The sequence below is a fragment of the Diceros bicornis genome, chromosome 34, assembly GCF_020826845.1.
Source record: "Diceros bicornis minor isolate mBicDic1 chromosome 34, mDicBic1.mat.cur, whole genome shotgun sequence".
In the NCBI taxonomy this organism is placed as follows: Eukaryota; Metazoa; Chordata; class Mammalia; order Perissodactyla; family Rhinocerotidae; genus Diceros; species Diceros bicornis.
This window is the reverse complement of record NC_080773.1, coordinates 2,870,036-2,897,482: the sequence shown is the minus strand read 5'-3', so window position 1 is coordinate 2,897,482 and position 27,447 is coordinate 2,870,036. Positions and strand designations below refer to the sequence as shown.

Genomic DNA, 27,447 nt, shown 5'->3' with positions numbered 1-27,447 from the left:
CTTTCCATCATGTAGGTTATGCACATTTCATTTTAATTTTATTTCTAGGTAGTTTATTTTTATGTTTTCTCTTGTGTATGAGATTGTTTTACCTATTATATCTTTTAATTGGCATTATCAGTTCTATATAAAAGCTATTAATTTTATTTAGTTCGTAATTAGCCACCTTGCTGAACTCTCTCAAAGTACATCTGATTCTTTCGTAGGTAGTCACTCCATTGAAAATCACAATAGTTTTGTCTCCTTTGCAATCACTGTCTCCATGTCACGGGGACATGCTAACACAGAACTGGTGTAAAATTAGAGGAACAGAAGAGAGAAAAAGATGACACTTAAAGTTCTTATGGATCATTTGACTCTTCAGAAGAGATACTGTTAATAAGATTTGATTTGGAATATGACATCGAACTGCCACTTATTATCCTCTTTTCTAATAGGCATGGTATCTATATCAGTTAGCTATTACCACAAAAGTTCAGTATAACAAACCACTCTTAAATATAGTGGCTTAAAATAACACCCATTTACTCTCATGGATTCATGGGTTGGTTGGGCTCTGCTCCACGTGTTTCTTATCCTCTTCGTCCTCTTCCTGGAACCAGCAGACTACCAAGGTGTCCTCTTTTCATGGCGACATCAGAGGTGCAAGAAAGCAGGACCGTTTGCACAAGCACTGTTCAACTTGCCTTCTGCATGTTCTCTGCTAACATCCCATCGGCACAAACAGGTCACACAGGCAAACAGTCAGGTGGTATAAAAGTACATGCACAGCAGGAGGACACTGCAAAGTTACAGGGCAAGGGTATGGAAGTATAATTCTATCACTAGGAAGAGAGTGAAGAGTTGAAACAATAATTCACCTACCAGAGTATCAAAAACCCTCTATGCTGGAATTCTTCTCTTTTGTTATCCTTTTTTTGTGCTTAAAAGTCTTATTTCCTCAAAAAAGAAATTTCAAAATAGTATGTATAATCTTGTTTTACAACAAAAATAGCAATGTCAACCATAAGTGCATATACTTCGTCAGCAGCTGGCTCAGTGCTGAAACCTTGGCGGATAGTACGTGGACTCAGCCCCTGCCTGTCCCTCTCCCTAATGGCATACAGCTCCTGATTCACATGAGGCGCATCTTTCTCCCAGCCTCATCCCATTTGCCATCTCCTAGTGGAAAATCAACCCAACATTTGTATTCTCTTTCCATGGTAGTAACCTTAAGTTTTCATCTTTTTTTTTCCTACTTTCATTGGCATTGCAGTGGGAAATTAAAAAAAAAAATTAAATCAGTTTCTGAAAGAGAAGTAATGTGGTAAAAGAGGTTTATCAGGCAAATCACTCTGGTGGCAAAGTAGAGATCGGGTCAGGGTTGTGAGAGCCAGGAAACAAGGAGCCCTGGGAGGGGCCATGAGTCAGTTTGAGTACACGGAGCTGCTACCTTGGATGGACAAGAGGAAGACAGAATGAAGCAACGTCGAGGGCTGGTGAAAGCATGTGAGTGGTGGTGGAAGAGGCGAGTCTGCCATTTCCTTCTGCAATAAAAAAGCTTCCACAGGTACCTCGCATGGTAACCTGGCAGCAGAGAAAATATCACAGCTGATTCATCTGCTTTAGTTAATAAAACCTCCTTTCTCCAACCATGTCAAACTTCTTCCTGAATTCCTGTTTTGTTAGACTGAGGTCCCCCAACTCAAATAAACCGGGGATACTCAGAACACCCTGTAACCGTAACTTGGATCCCCATTATTGTCACAATGTCCTACATGGGCAGTAATGGCAAGAGTCATTGTGATGATCTGAGCATCCCGAAACTGAAAGTAGGGGAGGGAGAGAAATCATTTCTATAGATTTTGCAGTCATTAGTAAATATCTGTACTATATATCTATATATATATTTATGCATTATATATATTTATACATGTATGTATATATACAAAATATGCATACAAACATATATGTACAAGTGTATATATATATGTTACATACACACATATATAAGAAGTGACATATATGTTTTACATTTATAGAATAGCATAACACTCAGTACTAGGCAACAGCATGACTAATTCTTTTCAGAGCAGTATTTTACATCAACTGAATTAACCTAAGTAATTTTCCTCCATGGGGCCAAGTCTTCTTCTCACGCAGTTATCTCTAGAACAGCTATGTTTATTACTTTTTCTTAATTCTAAACCGGCTCTGCCATCTTCATTCATGCCTTCAGCTCTTTGTTTGTTAACGAATCTGTAGCTTTACTTGAAGCTGAGCATAAACTTCAAATGCCACCTCCCCTCACATAAAGAGAGAGGATTTAGGCAGCATCTAACAAATGTACCTTTAAAATCTGCTATGTAAAATAAATGACTTGGGTTTTCTACATTTTAATTACATTACCTGGCAAGCTAAGTAGTAATTCAGTTCCAGTGAAATATCAGCGCTACCAGGCTGTCCTTATATTCTTCTTCCTCAATTCACAGCTTACAGTCCACTTGCCCCATTAGTGGGGACAAATTAGTCTAAAGGTGTTTTGCAAATGGTGTGATACCGCATGTTAAAGGATTGCTTTGTATTGAGCACGTTTTCATTTTTATAGCTCTGGCTCCTGAGTCAGTAGTTGCTCATCAGCACTCGGGGGGCAGGGTCTGGTTTCAGAAGAAAAGCACAAAGGAGAGTGAATTGTCCTTGGCAGACAACACTTCCCATTCCAAGAAAGAGCAGTTACAATAAAGGCTCTTTTAAAAAATGCAACCATTTCCCCGAATGCACGTGCCCAGCAGTGTGTGGAGAAACCAGCAGGTTAAGGAAAGCTTTTGCTGACTGCCCAATAGGTCTGAGTTCTAGTTAAGAGGTGGGCAATAATACTGCCTTACTGCAGCTGTTATGAAGATTAAATACTATATCGTGTTTAAAACACTCATCATATAGCGCCTGGCTATGTGAGTAAGCACTTAATAAATACTACTTGTCATTATTATTTCTTATTATCATCTCCTTTGTAAACTGAATCAAGATAAAATCCACTTTCTCTTTCCTGCTACACTCCTGACTGTGATCCTTAAATAAATGCTACTGTTGGGGGAAGAGGAGGAATCCCTCTCTGCCCTTTCCCTTAAGGTTCTTATGGCTGGCCAAATAATTAACAAGACAGGTGAGCAGGAGAAAATAATACCAAGTTTAATAACATGTATACATGGGAGAAAGCAGGAACATTGCGTTTCAACACAATAGCAGAAATTCTCGTCTTAAATATCATGTTCAGCCAATGACAAAGGAGGATTTTGGGGGTGGGGGGAGTCAGTTACAGGAGATTACCTCTAAAGCACAGTAAACAAGAGTAAGGTTATTATGCAGATTTAAGGCCTCACCTTCCACATTGATAAGTCTCTAGAAATGAGGCCATCCCCCCTCTTTCCAATACAGAGAGGGAGATACCTTTACAAATGGAGATTTCCCTTATAAATGTAAATGTTTGTCTGGCAACTCCTTGCAGGACCATCCAGAGAATGTGGCCAGAGACACAAGATGGGCTTGTTGATGCTTTTTCTATTGTAACATCTATTTTACATTATATTACAGCCATCAGATAGAAGATCTGTTCCAGGAAGGAGTTACTATGTCAAATTCTTTAGGCAGTTAGTGGGGGAGGTCAAATGTCCCTCAGAGAAAACAATCAAGATAAAGTGATAGATATCAGGGTGGCCAAATCTTGATCTCCCACACTACCTTTCAGTCTGGGGCAAACATGCCATGGAAGCTAACCCATAAGCATACACTGTGATGTCTTTACACCCCTGTGATGAGCCACTTAAAAGGGACTGGGGTGTTAGCAGGCCTCTCAGGCTGCACGGATGCTGCGCAGATGCCTATAGCCAGGAGCAGCACATGTCACGTAGCCATTGTAAATAGTCAACAGTCTCTTTTCCTCTTGAGGTGGGTAAGCAGAATAAGTGATTCAAAGTCCATTTCTGGTCAGCTTTGAAACCCACAACTCATCACTTCCACCTGCGTACAGGTGTCTTGGCATTTCAAAAACTCATGGCCCTTCAAACAAAATGAAACAAAAGAGAGCAGGCTCTATGAGAGCTGTGAAGCTGTTCAGTGGCATCCCCTGCTTGCTGCACCCTCTCGCACAGAATTCTTTCCAGTTCCCAAGGCCATGCCAAAAATTGAGTCAGCCAGAGAGAGATGAGGCCGCCCTCGTCATTTAATCCTTCTCTGTGCATTGAGGCCTAAGCGCTACGCTTTACAAAGCCCCTGGCTGGTTGTCTTGCCTGGGAGACAGAAGTAACCCGGGAGGGACCTCGCAGAACCTCACCGACTATTCTGCTGAACAAAAAGGTTGAAGTTAGTGCTGGCTGTTGGTCTTTCCCTTTATCCATGGAGGAAAATGAAAGTCATTGAAAATAGAGAAATAAAAATATGAATCTAAAGCACGTGCTAATCCATTCTTACGTTCAACAAAGTTTTCTGAAGATTTTGGGTTCAAGCACTCGTTCTGCCACTATTGGCTATAGGGCTTTGGTAACTTAACCTCTCTGGGTCTTGGTTTCCTCATTTGTAAAATGGGGCCATTAAGTGTCCTATTCATGTGGTTATCGCGAAGATTAAATGAGAAAAGGCATTTAAAGTGTCAGGCAGAGCACCTGGCACATAATAAACCCTCTATATGGGTGAGCTTATTATTTTTATAGAGCCCCAAATGGGGCAGGTAGAATTCTGCCCCAGATGTGGGGGTAGATCAGCCTTTGCAACACTTCTCATGCTAATGTACCTTGGAAACTGGGAAGAGCTAATAATTTTTGACTATTCATTTCCATATCCTCCCAAGGTTTCTTCCTTCTGAGGAATGACAAGACTAGGTTTTATATTGTGTTCCCACTATTTAGGAGGCTTTACTACAAGATTCAGCTCCACAAACTTACCTTGAATAGTCTCCATTTGCTGGCCGGGCGCACGGCTCTGGGAAGTCAAGGCTGAACACGCTGTGTCCGTCTGACCAAGGTGGGCACGCTCATTGTGATGTGTACTCAAGTTCTCATTTCTCAACAGGTCATTTGTGGGAAAGTCCCCCACCCCACCTCTCAGGTACACCGTCAGGCCTCAGGTAAAGCCAGTGGACACAGAGACCCTCTGATTTGGCCTTTCACTCTCTAAGCTGATTGCTCTGCTGACTGCTCGCTTGTCCACTCTGATGGCGGTACAGGGCAACTTAATGAGCTCTGCCCGGCCTGCTGGTGTAGCAGGAGCATCAGTGTGAGGCTTTCTCAAAGTTTGGCTGAAAGTACCCAGGTAGCAACTATTTTTGTCTTCAAGTGAGCAGTCCAGCCATGCCAAGTGAAGTGTGTAAATGGCATCCAAGTTGGGATGTTACAATGAAGGGCAGCACATGAGGTGAGAGAGGCACAGTCTGCAAAGCCAGCACCACCTTAGTGCCAACACTGGAAGGGACCACAAATCTGAAACTTCTTTCCCTTGGCATCTCAGACCCCTCATCCCAAGACTAGTCTCTGGGAGCCATATGCAGGTGGTCCTGGGGTTCTGAATATTATCTCTGAGCTGTAAAGATATTTAGCATACACGTTTCTGCCCATAAGCAATACAAACCCTCAACATCACCAGTCAGAAGTGTTGCTTCTTAGCTGAGCAGTGATATAAGCTGATGAGGTCAGGGTGATAAATTCCAGCTATGACATTATGGTCGAATGAATCATTTATTCATGGAACAAATGTACTTGGAACATCTGCCCAATGGGGAAGGTACGGTCCAGCCATCTCAGAGTTTATGGACCAAGAGTGATAAACAGACATTTACTATCTTGTAATTAGGCTATGATGTGCAAAGCTGCAGTGTCACCAACTCCAGGAGTCACCTTTTCCATACACTACAATGCCAAGTCGTGCCAAGGGGAATTGTGCAACCCTCCGTCTCTGAGTGTTGGAGCACAGTGAGACAGCACGTAACCGGGCAGGAGGTGTACGGTGAGCCATGCAGAGAAAGCGACATCTACTTGGCACACAGAGGATTAGTAAGAGTTGGTCAGGCAACTGGGTGGGAGATGGGTTAGGGGATGAATTTTGGGGCAGGGAATGTGTTCCTAACAGAGGGATCAGCATGTGAAAAGCAAGATGAGAGGAGAAAGCAATATGCCCAGTACGTAGATTTGCGAGAGGTCGAGGACATCACAAAAGCCAGGTCAACCAAGGGGACCCAAACCCTGGAGGAGGCTGCCTCCTGATCCTTTAGCATCCATCCCGCCTGGGCCTTAGGAAAAAGGATTCACAGAAATTGCAAAGGCCACAGACGTAGAGAAGTGTGGTGGTTAGGAGCATAAACCCTAGGGTAAGAGCTGCCAGTCTCCCATCCCTGCTCCATTGCTTTCTTGCTGTGTGACCTCGGGCATGTTGCTTCCAATCTTTAAGCTTCAGTTTTCTTCTCTGTAAAATGGGAACATGAATAGTATCTCCTTCTGGGGTGGCTGCGAGGTTAAACAAGAGAGCACATGTAAAAACGATTGGCGCAGGCCTGGACATCAGCGGATGTAAGAGACTATAATCGCTGTTACTATAGATCAGAGAGTTTGCAGGGGACCTCTTCAGTCTCCTAGTCTGGAGCCTTTTTCTCCCTGAGTGGAAACTGAAAAGCACGCATGCTCAACTACATGTGATTGATGACAGCTTCAAATGTTGTTCCTTCAGGGGACTTCTGCTTCAAAAGTCATCAAAGTCTTAAGCTAAAGAGGTGGAGCTCCTAGGAGAGAACTGGAGACAGCTGGTGGAGGACGTTTTAGGGGAAGAGAGGCCCAGCGACTAATCATTCCGGACAGGCAGCTCAATTAGCACAGCTGAGGCTGACAGCATTTCAGTTAACTTCATTAGACACGTACATTTTACCTGGGAGATCCTGGGGAACTCCTTGGTCCTTCCAGCGACTTGGCTGATCACTCAAGTTTTCCTCCCACATTTCTGGAAAGGGAGAAATTGCATATTGGGCTGCAGCCCCGTCAGTGCTTTGGTAGCTGCCAACTCTTAAAAGGCCTGTGAAGAAAACTGTTTATGTGACACTCAGCGCTGAAGCAACCCTTCTCAGTTCTATATGCAGCGTTCTTCATCTCACTACCATAACTCAGTTTTTCAATAAAAATATATAAATAAAAGAATGAAACAATGGTGATTTCTCCTGTCATGCTGCTGTGAGAATAGCTAATGCCGTCTTAAATGAGGGCTTTGAGTGTTTCAAAAGTAATAGATACTGACCAGAACTGGTTGGGGATAATCTTTGGTTAATCTCTATGAACTAGCTGATGAACTAAGCATTCCATAACATTCACTAACCTCTTCCTGAGATTACCATGGAAACCACCTCACTCCTGTGTGCTGCCCAGCAGGGAACACCTGATAACTGTCTGGACATAAGAACCTTAGGCTAGTCCCAGCGAGGGGTCCACATCAATTTAATTCACCTATCCATTCACTCAGCCACCACTGGCCTCAGTTCTGGACATACTGGAGGGTATAAAACATGACTTCTTCCTTGAGAGGATCCTATTTGCTAGAAAGATAACCCTACTTAATAATCTCTTATTCTAACACGACTCCTAATATTTTATAAAATATCTCATTTCTTGTCTGCATAGTCCCTTCCATCATCCCTGTGAAACTGACATGGCAAAGAATATCATCTCATTTTATAGGTAAGAAAACTGGGGCTCAGAAAATCAAAGTGACTTATCCATGTGGTAAATAGAGAGACCAGGTGTGATAGGTATAATGGAGGAGGTCTGGATTCAGAATAAGATCTAGGTTTAAGGCTTGGTTTGGCTGCTACCTCACAATCAAACCATAAGCAAAACATCTCTTATCCCCAGGTCTCAGTTTCCTCCTTTGTAAACAAGAGGAGTGCAGTAGGATGATTTTTGAGGGTACATGTGGGTCTGAAATTCCTGGCTCTTTGTGTAAGTGCTAGGGCTAAATGAATCAGATCTAGGAAGTCTCATATTGAAAAATGGAATATAACACAACTGTTTATTGTCATCCAACAGACAAGGAGGCTTTGAAGTTTGAATTTCAGCACCTGACTTTGCCATGTGGCAGGAGGGGGAGTCTTCATGGAAATAGTTTCAAGATTTTTTGAGGTTGTATTGGGTTCTACACCTGTCTCACTCTTTCCTCATATATGAGATCAAAATTTCCCCTTCAGAAAAGTGCTCCAAGCAAACCCAGAAACTCAAGATACTCTTTTAGAATGTATTAGAATGTATGTCTCAAAGATAAAACTGCATGCAGCGCTACGGTGGAGGTGCTGTGGGTTTGTACCATCAGGCAGAATTGACAGTTGGCCCCTTCATCTAAACATTTCTTTTGTTTGGGTTTTTAATAAGGAACTTGCTTTGGCCCAGGACCATGGCAAACTGGCAAGCTGAATGCACGGTGGATGAAGGAATGTGTTTTCATGTGCTAGACACCAGCTATCGCTAAGCAAATCACATAGTGCTGATGATCCAACAATGTGGCCCTGCGGTGGGCACACTCTGAAGCAGTCAAGAGACTGTTCTTTTTGATGGGGCATTGCTGAATCAATGGACCATTCACAGCAGGAAGCCAGTACGGTCCATTCTGAGTCCACTTTTATTTTCTCCTTTTATAAGCCTATTACTCAATTTCATGCAAATTGGCATATTCATTCTGTATGCTGATAATATCATTATGTGCTGATAAGTTTATAGATAATATTTATAAGCCTCTAAAATCCATTTCTGAGGAATATTCTGGGCTGCTTTTCTGGATAACAAATTGATTTTAAATACTAAAACTATTCAAGCTGGACAATTTGGAATCAGGAGCTTTATAAAGGAATATGGAAGCTGTTCTTTCTAGCTGACTAAAATAGCCTGGTGTTTTCTGGTTTGGTAATAAATTAAGATATACAGAAAAGAGTAATACGATACTATAAACCCAAATGAAACAAAGTCATGCCAGTGAGGGTGGCATCTTCCTGGATCATAGCTGGTCCATGTCCTTGGGTTGAGTGGGAGGACAGAACTGGTTTAGTCTTCCATAGCCAGTACCCTGGATCTATTGGTTCTCCTCGTTTAAAGTGATCAGACCATTGAATTTTTAATCTGTGAATCCAGCCCCATCTGGAATTACTCACAAGACTAAGTAGAAGGCATCTCCTATCCTTTCCTATCTTCCCAGCTAGATTCCCGAAGTACAGAGACCCATGTAGTCCTGTACTTCGGCGTAGTTCAGGTTGGGTTTACCGGAACATCAAAGGCATTAATGTGGCCTTGTACTAGCAATACCAAAGGACTGCACTTGGTCTACTCAGCAGAAAGTAGGGAATCTATCCATGCCCCCAAATCAATTACATCCTCCACTTTTATATAGAAAGATGTGATTTCCTTTCCCACTATCTGGTTGGATTCTCATGCCAGTTCTTAGAGTTGAAACCAAGAATATTATCTCCATTTTAAAAGTGAAAAAAACAATGAAGTCCAGAGAGCTCACTTCATAGAACAAGAGGATGAGAGTGATGATGAGGGATGGACAATGATGACAGTTACTATTACTGCCACTACTTTACTAGTTATGGAGCATTTCCTCTACATCAAGCGTTATGCTAAGTGTTGTACCTGGACTATTTTATTTACTCTTACAACAGTCTTATTAGGTTGATTCCATTTTATAGATGAAGAAATTTACAGATGAAGAAAAGTAAAAAACTTGCTTTAGACTTGAACTTGCTTTAGACTAGACTAGAATTCCTGACTTTTATCACAGTGGACCAAGATTTTTCCACTGGACCAGCCTTTTTTAACCTCTTTATTTTAACTTCTTTGTTTTGTTTTATGTGTTTGGTTTGGTTAGTGAACTGATCAATAGGAAGTGTGGTAGAAATAATAGCAGTATCAATAACAAGCCTCACAACTAATAATATTTGTCACATCCTATGGCACCATGCAAAGAGTTTTATAAATATTCACTCATTAGAATGTCAAAACAACCTCATGAAGTTGACTCCATTATCTTTTCATTTTACTGTTGAGGAACCTGAGGCTCAGTAACAGAACTGAGACTTCATTTCAGTCGTGGCTGCTTCTGGAGTTTGTTCTCCTAACTGCCCAGCTACATTTCCTCCTTTCCTCCCATGCCATTGGTGTAAAAAGAGCCTAGATCTGGAACACACGGGGGAGGGAGCCTGCTCTCCACCACTCCGTAACCTGCCACGCTCTGGGCCTCAGATTTCCAACTTTACAATAAATAGCTTGGGCTTTCTAGAGGCTGCCCACATTCCTCCTTACCTGGCCCACCCCATCCTCAAACCAGCAATGCCGTGTCAAGTCCTTCTCATATTCTGAATCTCTCTGACTTCCTTTTCTGTCTTCCTCTTCTAGCTTCTCTAGCCATCAGCTAGAGAATAGTCTCTGCTATTAAGGGTTCATATGATTAGGTCAGATCCACCTTGACAATCACCTTACCTTCAATTCAGCTGTGCCATATAACAGCATAATCAAAGGAAAGATAGCTTGTTCTGAAGATTAAAGCAGGCCATCTTTGGGGGCTCATATTAGAAACTCTGCCTACCACAGCCTTGGTGGTGCCCAGGTCCTTGCCAAATATATGGCTTCAATTGCATACTCTCTTCTTTCTGCTATCTTCAAGTCATCCCTGCTATGGGTTTTGAACTGTTTTTTACTGGCAATGGGAGAAAATAAACTTCAATTTCCTACTTGTATCAATAAAGCAAAGAGCTATCTCTGTGTCAAGATTTAGCAGCTGTAGAAGAACTAAAACTACCATTTGGATGGGAGAGCAGATGCCCACAGTTTCAGTCAAATTCATCCTCTGAGAACTTATGGTTCCTGTGCTGTCTCAGCCATCCAATACCTAGGCCTCACATTGTTTCTATTTGGAAGAGTTGTTAGTTTTGTTCCCCAAGATTCCCAAGGTGCCAGGTGCTCCACAAAGACACAGGTCTAATCTCCTGCTATGCCATGTATTCATCCAGTTACTCAACACATATTTACTCAGTTATATGGCTGTAACTGTGAAGGATAAAGAGATGGTCCATGAGCTAGGGAAGATCTCATGGACAGGGACACACACACACATACACACGGGTAATATGTTACCTGGGACAGGTAACATATGGGAAAACTGTTTTCCCAGGCAAAACAGTGAGTTCTATAATGGTAGCATGACCCAGGTCAAGGGAGAATAGAGGAGAACAAGAGTTCATTGCACTGGAGTTGGATGTAAAATTGTATAGAAAATTTTACAAAGGATATGAACACCGAAGGAGTGAGTGGTGAGACTGCTTGAGATTGTACCCTAGGTCCACTGGTTCATCTTTGTATAACCTCGGACAATGTATTTATATCCCCCAGGACAATTTTTTAAATATATGAATTAGAATAATAATATTTAATAATCATAAAAATACTGTGAGGTAGAACCTAGAGAAGGGGTACTGTTACAGGTTTCTCAGGAAACAGACCCTGAGATGTAGGAAGTTTATTGTTGAATGCTCTCACGATCAACACCTGTGGAAGTAAAAAGAAGGAAGCAGTATCAGGCAGAAAAAGCAGTTGGGTTGGCATGTAGTCTCAGTAAAGGCCATGGGGAGCTCTTAAGCTGGAAAGACCCTTAGAGCTATCCTAAGTTACTAAAAAAGGAATCAGGCCTTTATACTTCTGTACCAATCACTAGGTGCAGGCTGCCCCAGTAAGGGAGCATGATTTAGTAGAAGGCAGCTTTCTATTGCCACTGGCACTTTCTGAAAAGCTGAGGAAAGAAAACCAGCAGCACTCCCAACCACTAGGGGAATAAGTCCTTTAGTCCTGAGGGGGATACGAGCAGCATGCCATTGTATCCACTCCATGTACCAAGCTCCATGATCTATGTGGGCCAGGCAGGAAATGTAGATGAATATAGCAAATTAGATACACTTTGAGTTGGGTTGCTTCTACAGGCATATGATTGAAGCCTGACAAATCAGAACAATTAATTCCCTGGCCATAGTTCAAGCATGGGCACATGGGCCAGTCAAAGCCAAGATGGTACACCATCTTGTAACAACATACAATCTGAGAATGAATGCAACATGGAAGATATTTTGATGTCCATTGGTACAGAGAGATATCATTCCTTTTATTTTCACATTCCATTGTAGATACAACAGGTTTACAATACAGTTTTTCACTATTATAAGCAATTCTGCAGTGAAAACCCTTGTCTTTGAGCCCTTGACTGATTATTTCCTTGGAATGAAGTCTTAAATGTGGAAGAGGTCATGCCTGTTTGCTGAACTGAACAGAATGTCTCCCTCTCAAACATTTCTTTGAGTGCTTACCCATGCCTGGCCCACTGTAAGCCCTGAGATGAGTAAAAGCATGAAGAATCCTCCATCCTCAAGGCATTTACCTTCTACCAGAGTGAATACATATGTATTACGCACTGTGTTACTGTTGCTGTATCATTGCCTGACATTCTAAAAGTGCTGTAACAACGTGGAGAGGGAGAAATTAACTGCAACTATGGAGGTTTGGAGTAAACTTTATGGGATAAGTAGCATTTGTTCTGAGTCTTGAAATATGAAGAGGACTTGAATGGACAAAGGGAATAAAGAAAGGTGGGAGTTATTGGGAAGCAAGAAAACAAAGGCATGGTGTTAAATACAGATGAAAATACGGATGGTAAAACATCTGCAAATATACAGTCTAAACAGGTCACAGGTTTTAAGGTGGAGTAAGCACTAGAAAAATGTCAAAAAAAAGTCCCAAAACTGTTCTTTATATAATGGAACTGAATACAGGATCCTGAAAAAAATCCTAGTTTTATGTGCCCAGCACATGGTAGGTAAAAAATAAACATTGTTGAAGTAATTAATACATGATACTTGTGAGAGAAGAAAACTTGCAAATTATTAGTTTGAACGATATGAAACTGATAATATTTGACTTTTTTTTTCTTTTTTGGGGGAGGAAGATTGACCCTAAGCTAACATTTACTGTCAATCTTCCTTTTTGCTGAGGAAGATTGTCCCTGAGCTAACATCTGTGCCCACCTTCCTCTATTTTGTATGTGGGACGCCCGCCACAGCATGGCTTGATGAGCAGTGTGTAGGTCCGCACCCGGGAACCGGGCCAGTGAACTCCGGGCCAGCGAAGCAGAGCACATGAACTTAACCATTATGCCACCGGGCCGGCCCCCTGTTTGACCATTTTTGAGTTACAAAACCAGCAATTCTGCATTGTTCAGCTTAATAAGTGGGAAGGGATGAACAATGCAAAAATATCCCTCCTAGATTCCAGGCCTCAATTCAGAACCTAAACCTTAAGCCCTTCTGTGAAATCCCTCTCAGAACCTTGTTTCCTTTGACTTGCAAGATGCAAGCCTTTGGCTGGGGCTGGGACAAAAGTCTCTCTGCCTGAAGTTAGACCTGGATGTTTAAAATCTGCACACTGTCTCTGAGCAGAGAATTAGAAGAGACAGGTGTCTTTTTCTTCCTTCTTCCTCCACCCAGCCTGGGGAAGTTTACTCATTTATCGGCCTTTTCCCCTCCAGAAATTGAACTCCCAGTGTACAATAGAAGTGAAAGTACAGACTGTGTCATTTCAGAAAAGGATTTCTACCTCAATAGAAAAAAAAAAAAAAGAATCTACAGGTAGAAAAGAAAAGAAAAATGAAAAAAAAAAGATTTCAACTTCTTTTGGCCATTTTGCCCTTTCAGTGTGTTGTTCAGTTGCTTCCATCTCATCTCCACAGTGATGACAGCTCAGCCCGTCCATGCCCATGTGCCTTCCCTTCCACCTGCCTCTCCTATTTTTTCTTTCCTCTCCCCATCTTTTCTTTCCCAGTCCTCTCCCTTCTTTCCCTCCCCTTTCTAACAACCCATTCCCTCCCTTCCTCCCTGCTCCTTCAATACTATGCAGTTAAGAAAGGTTTAGGGGAAAGACATTGGCTTTTTGCAGGGGTGCGGTACCCGTCCCACAAGCATTTCCACCCAAGTCATCCACAAAGTGAGAGGGGAGAGCATCTCCCTTAGGAAGTTTAGTTCACAAGCTTCAGATTGGATGGTTTTTTTTGGAGTCAGATTTTTAAACCTGAGTCTTTAGAGTTTGTTTATTTGTTGTGTTTTCCTCAGAGGCCAGTTCTGTGACTCTGAGCTATAGAACAATATTAGGTTTTAAATCAGAGAAGCCTGGAGTCCTTTCCCCAGATCCACTGGTTCCCTGCAGCCTGGCTTAGATAAGTCCTTTGTCCTCCTCCTCCTCCTTTTCATTATCCCACTAACATATATGTGTTAAGTACTTTACGTGGATTGATTATTTTGTACAATGTTTACGAATACTCTATGATGACTTTTGGCTTTCAGTAATGGAAACCAGACAAAACTCTGAGCAAATTAGGAGGAAGGGAACTTCCTCCATCTGATAATGGGCATATACAACAAATCTACAGCTAGCATCAAACTTGAAGATAAAAACTGAACACTTTTCCCCTAAGTCAGGAACAAGACAAGGATGTCCACTCTTACCACGTCTATTAAACATTTTACTGGATATTCCAGCCAGAGGAGTAAGACCAAAGTAGTTTGAAGCTTTTCCAAAGGAAATTTGAAAAATACAGGTAATATAAAATGAAAATAATTACCCGTAATCCCATAACCACTCATAAATTCTATAAACACTTTTGTGTAATATTTCAGTGTAATTACATAATTTCTTTCTAATCTATTTTCTGTTCACATATATGGAATAGACCATATATGTTAGGTATTATATCATATAATATTTTGAGGTAAATTCTTTCTAATCTCTTTCCATTCTAATATTATGTTATTTAGTCTGACTCAGCTTACTTATTTTCCACTTAATATTTTAGTTTGAGTATTTTCCATGACCACATTGGTCTTGGCAATGATTTCTTACATATGACACCAAAAGCACAGGCAACTATGAGAGATCAAAATTGGCCATCCTGAAGTATATCTCTTTAACTTGATTATTTTCTCTGACGGACATTTGAACTCCTCCAAACTGCCTAAAGGAATTTAACTCTGGTGTATACAGACTGGCATGGTCCTTGCTAAGCCCATTCTTAACAAAGTTCTGTTTACCAAATATCTCTATTTGTAAAAGTATCTCCCTCTCTGTATTGGGAAGTGGGGGGATGGCCTTATCTGTGAAGACTCTTTTCAGTGTGGAGGATAAGGCCTTAAATCTACATACCCTTGATTACTGTGATTTCTGTCTCCCTCCCCACCCCCAACATCCTCCTTTGTCTTTAACTGAAGACAGGATTTAAGATGAGAATCTCTGCCATTTTGTTGAGAAACTCAGTTTCCCGGTTTCTCCCATTTATACATGTTATTAATCTTGATATTATTTTCTCCTGCTAACGTGTCTTTTAATTATTTGGCCAGCCATAAGAACCTTAAGAGAAAGGGCGGAGGGGGATTCTCCCTCTTCCCCAACACAACAAAAGCAAAACTATACAAGTGAGATTACATCAAACTGAAAAATTTCTGCACAGCAAAGGAAATAATTAACAGAGTGAAAAGGCAACCCATGGAATGGAAGAAAACATTTGCAAACCATATATCTGATAAAGGGTTAATCTCTCAACTATGTAAGGAACTCCTACAACTCAATGCATAAAAGCAAATAATCCAATTTAAAAAGGGGCAAAGAGGTTGAATAGACATGTCTCCAAAGAAGACATACAAATAGCCAACAGGTTTATGAGAAGATTTTCAACATCACTAATTGTTAGGGAAAAGCAAATCAAAATCACAATGAGACATCACCTCGCACCTGTTAGGATGCCCATTATAAAAAAAAAAAAAAAAGATAACAAAAATTGGCAAGGATGTAGAGAAATTGGAATTTTTGTATACTGTTGGTGGGAATGGTAAATGGTATAGCCACTGTGGAAAACAGTATGAAGGTTCCTCAAAAAATGAAACATAGAACTTCCCCCTCTGCCCTTTCCCTTAAGGTTCTTATGGCTGGCCAAATAATTAAAAGACAGGTTAGCAGGAGGAAATAATACCAAGTTTAATAACATGTATACGTAGGAGAAACCCGGGAAACTGAGTTTCTCAACACAATAGCGGTGATTCTCATCTTAAATACTATCTTTAGCTAAAGACAAAGGAGGATGTTGGGGCTGGTAGTGGTTTGGGATTTCAGAGGGGAAGAAGACAATTCACATGGAGAGGGACATGTAAATGTTTGTCAGACAATTCTTTGCAGGGCCACCTATAGAGAACGTGGCCGGAGAGATAGAAATCACAGTAATCAAGAGTATGCAGATTTAAGTCCTCTCCTTCCATTCTGATAAGAGTTTTCACAGATAAAGTCATCCCCCTCTCTTCCCACTACACAGAGGGAGATACCTTTACAAACGTAAATATTTGGTAAACAGAACTTGGAAAAGAATGGGCTTAGTGAGGACCCTGCCAGTCTGTCCATATCCAGAGTTAAATTCCTTTAGGAGGTTAGTGGGGGAGGTCAAATGTCTGTCAGAAAAAATAATCAAGGTAAAAGGACATATTTCAGGGTGGCCAAATTTTGATCTCCCACATATCCAAAAGAATTGAAGTCAGGATCATGAAAAGATACTTGCACTCCTATGTTCATTGCAGCAGTATTCCAATAGCCGAGACATGGAAACAACTTTAATTTCCTTCAAGGGATGAATGGATAAAGAAAATGTGGAATACAATACATGTATACATACAATGTACATACATACAATACATAGTCTCACAAAAGAAGGAAATCTTGCCATTTCTGACAACATGGATAAACCTTGAGAACATTATGCTAAGTGAAATAAGCTAATGACAGAAGAACAAATACTGTAGGATTCCACTTATCTGAGGTATCTAAAATAGTCAAACTCATGGAAACAGACAGTAGAATGGTGGTTGCCAGGGGCTGGGGGATGGGAAATGGAGAGTTGCAACTCAGTAGGTATAAAGTTTCAGTTATGCAAGATGAATGAGATCTGTTGTACAATTTCGTACCCAGAGTTGATAATCCTATATAGTGCACAAAACATTTTTTTAAAGGCTAAGTCTCATTTTAAGTGTTCTTACTATAATAGAAATGTCTTGTAAACAACATTGTGAATGTTTATTATACTTTTAATAAAAAACATATTTAATGAACTGATCTCTTACTGTTAAACTTCTAGATTTCTCCCCTCAAATTTTATTACTATAAAGAAATAATATAGAGAGACCTCATGTACCCATTACCCAATTTTCCCAATGGTAACATCTTGCAAAACTACAGTATGATATCACAACCAGGATATTGACATTGATACAATCCACTGATCTTATTTAGATTTTCCATTTCACTTGTATTCATCTGTCTTTGAGTGTGTGCATATTTAATTCTAGACAATTTTATTATATATGTGAGCTTGTGTATCTCCCATCATAGTCAAGACATGGAATAATTCTGTCCCCACAAGGATGTCTTGTGTTTTCCTCTTATAACCAGCCACATTTGCCTTCCTACTCCCACTCTCCCCATCTTGTTCCTAACGCACGGCAACCAATAATCTGTTCTCTGCTGACACTTTAATTTTAGCCAGTGAGACTCGTTTTGACTTCTGGCTTTCAGAACTGTAAGATAATACATTTGTGTGGTTTTAAGCTGCTAAATTTGTGGTAGTTTGTTACCGCAGCAATAGGAAACAAGTGTGCCACCTTTCAATTGTGTATTCTGAAAGCACATGGCAATATACTCCATTTTACACACAATTCACCTCACAACAGACTTGTGAGGTAGAGAGGATATTGTTTTAAATAAATCCCACCCTGTAGAGAAAGAAACTCAAGTTCTGCAGGTTTCTGTGTCTTGCCCACATCACGGGGCTGGCAAACAGCAGTGCAGAGGCTCTGACAGTGGTTTCGGGCCCTGCTGAATCCAGACGGTGAACATGGACACCTATGAGCAAGGGGTCCTGGGGTACACAGCCCCAGGGATGACAGCCACTTCACAGAGGGCAGTGGCGTCCTTCTCAGACCCAGCGGGGAGCCATGCAGGCTAGGGAGCCCCTCTAATTCCACTGTCCTGCAGATAGCAAATTTGAAATCCCATCCACACTGCAGCTCCAAGGATCCAGAAGCATTGTTCTGTGTGGTGGGACTAAATGAAGAGTCTGGTTTGCTCCCTGCCCCTCCATCCTCCCCACTCTCAAGACTCCCCGTGGATGCACATCATTGAGAGAAAAGCTGGAGCTACTGGGAGAGAAAGTCCAGGAAGCCAGTGCCAGCGGACACTGATGAGTCCCAGCCCAGACCCTTCCCACACTCAGAGCCTTTTGCTGTGAACAAGCACCAAGGTGGATATGTGTGTGGCCTGGATTTGCCAAGAGAATGGCCTCACCTGGATACTCCTGGGCTTGGGGTCAATTCTGGAAGCCCCCAAGGGCATTTGCTCAGCACCCACTCTGGCAACCCGCCCCCAGCATGGCAGAAAATATTTAGGGCTAGGCTGACTCAGAGACACCTGCTTCCTTCTCCAAAGCATGCAGAGGTGAACCCCTCAACCCCTTCCTGCTACTGCCAGCCCGCTGCTACCTCTCGTTCCCTCCAAGGAGTCGCAGCAGACACTCAGGCTGCGTTGCACAGTGCATAATAAATAATAGAAGGGCTGGCTATTGTGTGACAGATTTAGAGATACGTTTGCTTAAGGAAAAGGTGATTTATTACCCCTTCCTTTATTTTCTGCTGTATCTGCATTTTGGGTAAATATTTGTACATTCATCAAAGCTTCATGCATTAATTTAGGCTGCCACTGAGAAGTGAAATGCAATGCATCAAAGTGTGAGAGAGGTTAAAGATGACTTGCTTTCTTTATATTGACATAGGCAACTTCTCCACAATGAGAGTGAACAAGGTTACTGGTCACCAAAAAGATGACCCATCTTGACCAAAGAGCCAAACAACAATTAATATTAATTCACTATTATTTGGGCTTCACAGCCCATTTCTTTTCCCTCCCAGAGATAGTGCCTCAGCATTTGCCAAATGAGACTAGGACAGAGATTACAAACTGATGGTCCACAGACCAAATCTGGCACAGGGGCGTGTACTGCTTGGCCTGCAAAGAGTGTGTGTGTGTGACACACTTAATCAGAAGACTTGATGTGAAGGCCTTAAGAGAAACAGAATCTTCAAAGATCTGGCCACACCAGGCCTGCTTCCCTCCTCAGCCTCATCCACCACAGCCAACACAGCTGTACCCACACGTGAGGCACTAGTGCAGTGCTCGCTGCTCCTTGCTATTCTGCACCTTGTCGACGCAAGTAATCCATAGCCAATCTATAAATCAAAATTAGGGTGAGTCTATGATGAGCCAAGCTTTGAGGACCATATAGCCTGGGAGAGTCCTTTCATGAAGCAATGGAGCACTCCAAAGAAGTGGGGCGTACAGAGTGATTATATACCACCAAAGAGCATGTACCACATGTGATTGCAATGTCCCTTTTACAATAGCCACAACATTGACCTGTTGGCGTGGCGATTGATGGACACAGTGGGTATCAGTTCTGCTGTCTCCATGGTCATGGCTGTGGTCTCGAGTTGGGTGGTCACAGGATGAGTGCAGCAATCAAATCCTAGCCTAGGGAGAAGTGCTTATCCTTAAGAAAATGCCAATGTGTGGGAAGTTGCATCTATATCTTAAGGGCACTGTTCTTGTCTTTGGGGTATGTTAATTGCTTAAAGTGGATATACAATGGATGAACAGAGGCTACTGGCCCCTTTTGGAAAAATAAAACAAGGTCAGGCCCAATTATTTTTACAGCAAATGGCTTCTTCATATGTTCCAATATATCCTATTGCATGCCATTTATTTATCAGACTGCTTTCCTAACTCAGTCATCCCACTGGCTTGGCCCCTGCAAGCGTTTCAGTTTGAAATCCCTGCACTACAGGAAAGAAAATCTGCTGTGGTATTTGGGGAGCTATGAGTAAATTATGTCCAAGTCCCTGTGGAGCCTCTATATCCAGAGCCTGGGGGGAACCACAGGATTTAAAGGGCACAGTCTCTATTCTCAAGCATCCCACTGAGAATTCACCAAAGACTCAAAGCCTTAGAATCATGGAATCACATGGGAGGAGAGAAAAAACTCAGACCTTAGTGTTATGAAAAAAGTGTATTGTAGACAAGGAAATAGGAGATAAGCATTTTAGTTCTGACCCTTTTCTGACTCACTGTGTGACCCCAGGTAGGCTACTTATCTTCACCAGCTCCCAGTTTCTACATGTATATAATGATAGATTAGATGAGAACATCAAGACCCTTTTTGTTACACTCTATGATCCCATCACAAAGGTCATTTCCCCACCTGGTGCCGACATCTCTGGTGCCGTTCTGACACCGCAGACAGGTTCCCACCTCTCAACAGGACCCTTTCTGCCTAGCAATGGTGTCCCTGTGTAGAACTGAGAGCTGCCTCTCTGCGACTTCCAGTCCTAGACCTCCGAAAGCAACACAAACTCCCCAGATCCCTCTTCCATACAAGTACCCTTCAGGTAAGAGCAGACCACTCCCATGTCTCCCCCTGATCTTTTCTTTCCCAAGGTAAACAAAATACCTAAGCATAAAATGACATGAGAACAGTTGTGAAGTGGTGTATCCACAGGCGGGGAATCATGGAGAACTGTTCAAAATGGATTATCTCACTACAAGTAACAGAGGGGACAGATGGGGTGGCATTAATCACCAGCTGTTTCCTGGAAGAAATAGTAACAGCTGCTGTTTTTGAGACCTCTGTACCCTGGGTTCAGGGTCCAGGACGACACTTCTGTGGGATTTCTCAGAAAACTGATTTTCCCACCCACACATGAGTCACTCATGGATGTGCAGCCAGACCCAACCCAGAGTTTTTTAGGAATTTTCTTGGTTTTTTTGGAAAGGGATGACTCTTATATGCTGGGTAAATGCAGGCATCTCTCATCGTCTGAATCTAATCCAGAAGGTAGTGGATGGTGACTTCTGTTTAGTGGGAATCTACATTCCACTTTTCTAAGTGAGGAGAACAATAATGCATTCCCAGCCCAGCCCATTAAAAAAGCCAGATATGCCACCCCAAAACCTTTTTAACTGCATAACATAAAGAATTTTAAAAACCAATTATCTAATTATTTAAGATTTAATGAAACAATTATATTTGTAGGCAGAATGGATTGATATTGCACAGTATCAGATGTGAATTAATTTCATTTTACACAGCCATTATGACTGTAGTGTAAATAAACAATGAACTAATATGTTAAAGATTGTAAAGATCCTCTGCAAATTGGACACAAGTTGGTAGGATTCCCAGAGCCCAGAAGAGGCAAACATAGGAGGTCACAAAGGGCTAGACCCCTGGAAAAGTGTGGAGACACAGTGGGGATGATGCCCAGCACATTTAAACAACCAGTGCTCAGAATGCCCTCCTACAAGAACAGCTGAAATACAACTGCAGGGCACGCTGCATCCTCTCTGCACAGACTCACCTGCAACTGAAATACTTTTGCTGAATTTGCTGAGGTAGCTTTTCAATTTAGAAATGAATTTGGGGTAAAAATTTTGCAACTCATTCTACTGAATATTCAGACACTAAAGAGCACCTCTATAGCTCATGATTCTGAAGCTGGGTTTCAGGTTGATCAAAACCTGACCTGCTGCTTCCTAACTTGGTGGCTTTGGGCAGGTTACTGAACTTCTCTCTGCCTCAGTTCCCTCATTAGCAAATTGGTGATGGATAATCATACTCATCTCATAGTGTTGTCATGAAGTTATAGGAAATGTCTGAGAAGCAGTGAGCATCCTGCTTGGCTTCAGTAATAACGTAATATGGTAGCTTATCAAGATTGTTATTATCATTGTAATTACCATCTCAGCCTTCTCACATGCTATGCCCACCCCTTTCTCCTTTGGAAACAATCTCCCCTGGGTCTCAGCAGGAGAACTACAGGGGCTGGGAAGCCCTCAAGAAGCAATTGAGATGAGCGAGAAGAAAGGTCCTGCTTTAGATAGACAGGTCATAACAGTTGCCAGCATTCAGGACTGGATCCAGACCATAGATTGACACTCCTCTACTATCCACCCTGGCACTGGAAACAGCCACACCCTGCGTAAGATGGGAGCAGAGAAGGAGAAGAGGGGAGCGAGTTTGTGATCCCTATTCTTTGGTGCTGGGTAACTGGATTGGGTGATGTGGTGATCAAGTTCCAGTCTCTGGCAACCACCCACCCAAAAGACCTTCCAGATAGAAAATGTGACCCCAGGCTATGAACAAGTTGTCTTTACTTTCTGTCTCCTGGGTGCTGGGTTCCTCAGTGTAGGTTCTGCCTCATATTTGTGGCTCTCTACTCCACACACCATGCCTGGCACACAGTAGGCACTCACTCTGTACAGATAAAAGTCAGATGTGGAAACAAGGTTGTAACACTTCCAGCTGGAGTGTTTGTCTTGTTTATTCAGAAGTAGATTCAGAGATCCTTCACTGTTATTCCTGTTCCTTAGCCAGCTCTCTGAAGGAGGCAAGAGTGGGGTAAGAAACGAGAAGTCTCTGGAGATATATATTTCTTCTTGTCTCCAGTCCCTCTCAGAAAATGAGCCTTATGTTGGTCACTGCCTTGGATGGGAGAGACAACCACTTGGATTTTACTGAGTTCCTTGCAAATCACTCCCCATCTTTAAATGGAAGGATTGGCTCAGGTCATCCCTAAGGATCTTTCCAACTCTAAGATGCTAAGATGCTGTGATTGGTTCTGCTGCCATGCTCCATGTTGGCATGGGGAGGAGGTGGCCCTGCTTTTCTCAAGTCAAGTGTACTCAGTAATCATCTTCTGCCACTAGGACTGGGTCCTGAGGGCTCTTGGCCAGTTTACATCCTCAATCGCCTTAAGTGTGCTTCCACCTTTACTACTGTAAAGCTGCAGCCTCCCTCTCTGGTACCTCATAGCTCGTTTCCAAATGATGTATCACCATCCAGCTGGTATTGGCCTTCCCAGAACTTCCTCTCCCTTCTCAGATAGATGTGAGCAGTAATGGCCACCGAGTGCTTACTTCTTGTTCCATAATTGACCTGCATGTCTCATAGAAATGCTAAGGACACTCCACAAAGACTAGGGCTGTTCCTGTAAGACAAGTACTTGCTCCTCTCCCTTTATCTCTAAGATGAGCTGTTCCTCACACCACAACAACTGGGGCTGGATTTGACTTTTCCCAAAGCCTTCTTGAATCTGAACATTCTTTAATTCCTGGAGATTCTTGACTAGCAGAGACTGTCCAGGGAAACTGAAGACATATCCTTTTCAGGACATCTTTTTCCCTCTATTCCCAATGTTTCTGGGGCTGTGTAGAACAATATATTGAGAGTCAAGAGTTCTGGGCATAAAATTTGGCTTCATCAGGTCTCCACTTCACCTTTCTAGGCCTCAGTTTCCCCATCTACAAATTGGGGTTATTGTCACCTCTAATGCCCTTTTTAAAGAGTTGATGTGAGGTTGACAAGAGACAGTGAACACTTCAGGGCTCAGTGAAGAAGAGTAAATGTATGCAGAGTGTAGGAAAACAGAATAGCAACAATGATTTTAGCTAAACATGGTGTCCAAAGACATCTTAATGTGAAAGCAGCCTTGACTCAGAGCGAGACTTGGTGGAAAATGGGAACAGTGGAAACTGGAAAGAGAGTTGTTTAAGAGGGTTAAAAGAAGAAATGCATTTGCTCTGTCAGCCTCTCCAAATACTAACATCAGCAGAGCCCCTGATGTCAGAGAGTGTCTATGCAACACCAAGCAAATGAGAACTGAGAATTCCAATTAAATAGTTCACAAAATCCAAAGACCTGATCATTTGTCAGATATTTCTCCTGACTCAATGGGATATTTTTCCACATTGCCATCAGATCCTGATGTTCTTTTAGGGAGGAAATCTTTCCTTTAATAATAAATCTGAGTTTTGTTACAAAGTCAAAATAAAGATAAAAAGTGGAACATCAACCTGAAAATGCATCAAGTGAAAATTCACTTAATGTATAAGTATTCTTTGAGTCCAAAGACCATAGAGGGTCCCCGATCATTAATTCCAGCTATAACAGCATAGTGACAATTTCTCTAGTTGACTGCCCAGCAGCACTGTGAGGACAGCAGACATGACCATCTCCATGTCCTATTGAAGTTCAGGGAGGTCAGCAACTTGATCAAAGTCACCCAGTGTATTAGCAATAGAACCAGGACTAGAATCCAGATTTCCAGTTTTTTGGGCTACACTTTGTTGCCAATGGTGCCTTATTCAAATATTCAGAGCCAGAAATACACCCAGACAGAGGGTACATTACCGGGAAATCAAGCATACTATTGCTTTTCAGGTTTTGCTATCTCAGTTTCCGTATTTTGATGATATATCCTCAATAACTGAGTCTAAGGAACGAATCCCCAACTCCTTATAGCCTGCAGTCCCTTATCCTCTCTGGCATATCCTGCCCTAGGTATTTCGGTCTCCACCTTATACACTCCATGACTCCTCTTCTCCATCTCCATGACCCCCCAGTATGCTAAGTATAGGTTTGTGGCACAGAAGAGTTGCCCTAAAACACTTTTGCTTGGGTTGAAGAGATGCCCTAGCCATTCCTCTGAGACAACACAAATGAAAGTAGAGGAAGCTTCTAATCGGGCTGATTGGGACAGACTGAAGGGAAAACTACTTTGAATTTGAGAAGATTCCAAATGGGAACAATTTTAAAGGAGAAAAATCCAGGTTTATGACTTGCAAGGACAGTGATTTGAATGGGTAAATGGTTTGCAATGTAATAAATAGCTTAAAATAATTTGCAATGAACTTAAGAAATCTTATTTATGCTTCCAATGACTGTTCTCTCAAATACATCCAGGAATACAGATTAAATACCTACTTGGTGCTCTGGACTTTTCTCTAGTTTCTGCTTTTTAAATCACATTTAGGATCCTCAGGGAACTTGCAGACCAATTAGGTTATAACTGTGTGAAGCCATCTGGCAGTAGCACGCTGGTGATGTTAAGGATGTGCTCTCAGAACATATCATAAATAGTCTCACCATGGCCAGTTTCAAACCACCAGCATGATGTCACTGAATGCAGAGTTGGCACTCACCAAGAGTGATGTAAGTGAATAGCCTCAAGAGCATAGAAAATAATAAAATATAGTCAAATAGTTAGGAAGTGATGAGTTTTGAGAATTTATTGCCTTTGTTTTTAGTATAATTTATTCAATTGTAAGTTTATATAATTTAATGTAATTTATATAAGTTTATATAATAATAGCTGTGTTTAATCGGCTAGCAAAATTTCTGAAAATTTAATAATGGGTTTTCATGAGCTGTACCAGCTGGCTTCAAGCCACTACTGCGGGCAGAATACAACATGAAATAAGCTATTACCAGGTACAAAACAGCTACAAAGTGGCAGAGAAAGGAGAGTGTGAGGGTCTGAGCTATTGAGGGATGGCTGCCTGCGTGTGGGACTGGAGCCGAGTCTCGAGTAATACATGAGCCCCTTTGTAATCCTGTTTATGTTTTTAATTTGCTTAGTGATTCTCAAAGTGCAAGTCCCCAGATAAGCAGCATCAGCATCACCTGGGAACTTACTAGAAACACAATCTCTGGTCCTCCCCTAGACCTTCCCAATCAGAAACTCTGGAGATGGTGTCCAGTAATCTGTACTTTAACAAACCTTTTGGGTGATTTTGAATCTCTTTGAAGTTTGAGAACCATTAGCTTAAATGAAAAGACACCCCCGCCCAATTGTGCTTCATTTATTGAATATTTGTTATGTGCAGGGCCTGTCCTAATCCCTTTATAGATATTATCTTGTCCAATTCTACTCACTATCCCATGAGTGTTGCAAAAACCATTGGGATTCTTTCTACATGTTTAATTGATGTATCCATCCTCCAGCTTCTGTTCAGCTATTAATTACCCCCTGCAACCTTCTGCAGAGGTTTAGAAGCCACCTGCTCCAGAGGGACTTGAGAATTATACTGCCCCCATCCCTCGCGCAGCCTGTGGCCAGTGACTGACTGTGGTGGGGAGACACAAGCTCTGCTCCACCCTGCCCACAGCTTCTGCAATTTGTATTCCACGGCTCCTTTGTGGATCAGACTGAAGCTGGGCTTCACTTCAAACCACGTTCTTGCATGCGCTTCCCTATGCTGCTTCTCTCACTCTCTTACCTGTTTCTCCGGAAAGCGCAAATCCCTATCTCAGGATCTATTTTTAGGGAACCTAAGGCATCCATTTGACAGATTAGAACATTTAAAATCAGAGCTGTTACATAACCCGCCCAAGGTTACACAGCTTGTAATGTGAGCAGGCTTTTAACCTCAGACCCACCTGGATCGCATCACAGCATCCCCTCAGTGCCACAGCAACCGTGATGATCTCAGCAGAGCCACGAGGTGGCTGGAAAAGCTGTGAAGGTGGCTGGGTCTGAACTCACAGAGGCTTATAAACACTGACACTGACCTGCTGTGTTGGCAGCCAGCCGGAAGACCATCACCCCGGAGTCCCTCTGCCACACCTTCCTCGGCACAAACACTGATATCCTCAGTATCCCAAGGCTGGTCAGTTGACAGACGACAGGAAAAACCTTCAGGGTTTAGAAATTCAGGCAGCAGCTTAGAGAAGATTAGCCTCCACACAACAGGAAAAAATAAGCCTAGATACAGAAACACTAATGAGCTCTGATTTTAATTTGTGTTGCAACTTTGATACCAAATTGTATCCTAAAATGCTTTTCCAAGTTGGATCATGCATGAAAGATGCAGAAAGAAAATAAGAGGCATCAGCAGGGGAGAAAAAAATGGGATTTGTAAAGAAATGGAGATTTGAGAGAATAGTGAAGGAGAACCATATTTCCAAGCCTGAGCTTTAGGAATGAAACCCCAATAGCACGAGCTGTTGGACTTGGCAGTGTCCCCCGAGGGGAAGCCCATTGAAATGACTGCCAACAAAAGAGACATCTAGCAATCAAAGGTCTGTAGAATTGGAGGTCAGAAATAGACCTTTTTGGATATGGAGCCCAGTTGCATAACTTGATCCAATGCACAGATCTGCTGAGCCACATTCCTGGCAAGTAGTTTCCGACTTGAAAATCTCAAGTGCTGGGACATCCACTCTCTCCATATTGAGCAGTGCTGAAAAGCTTGGGTTTTACAATAAGAGTGCTCCAATTCCAAGTCCCAAACTTTCCAATTTTCAGCGTGTGACCTTTCAGTATGACCTTATATAAATTATTTAACCCCTCAAACTTCAGTTTTTGCCATTTAAAATGTGGAGATGAAAATATTATCTGACTTATAAGTTTCTTATAAGCATTAAATAAAACAAGAATATAAAACACTCACCAAGGGCTTGGCTTATCCCACTTCTTCTGGCTGTCCTCCTACATCACCA

The 27,447-nt window shown here is 42.0% G+C and overlaps 1 long non-coding RNA gene across 3 annotated transcripts; it reads right to left on the bottom strand.

Moving 5' to 3' along the window:
• On the bottom strand, positions 1 to 27,447 carry LOC131396713 (uncharacterized). Of its 3 annotated transcripts, none has more exons than XR_009216671.1 (4): positions 27,399 to 27,447; positions 26,518 to 26,710; positions 6,879 to 6,957; positions 1 to 781 (listed from the first exon to the last, which is right to left on the bottom strand). It is a non-coding gene; the product is annotated as an uncharacterized LOC131396713 (long non-coding RNA). The 3 variants fall into 3 exon arrangements; XR_009216672.1 differs by having other exon boundaries at positions 6,886 to 6,957; XR_009216670.1 differs by lacking the exon at positions 1 to 781 and having other exon boundaries at positions 6,800 to 6,957.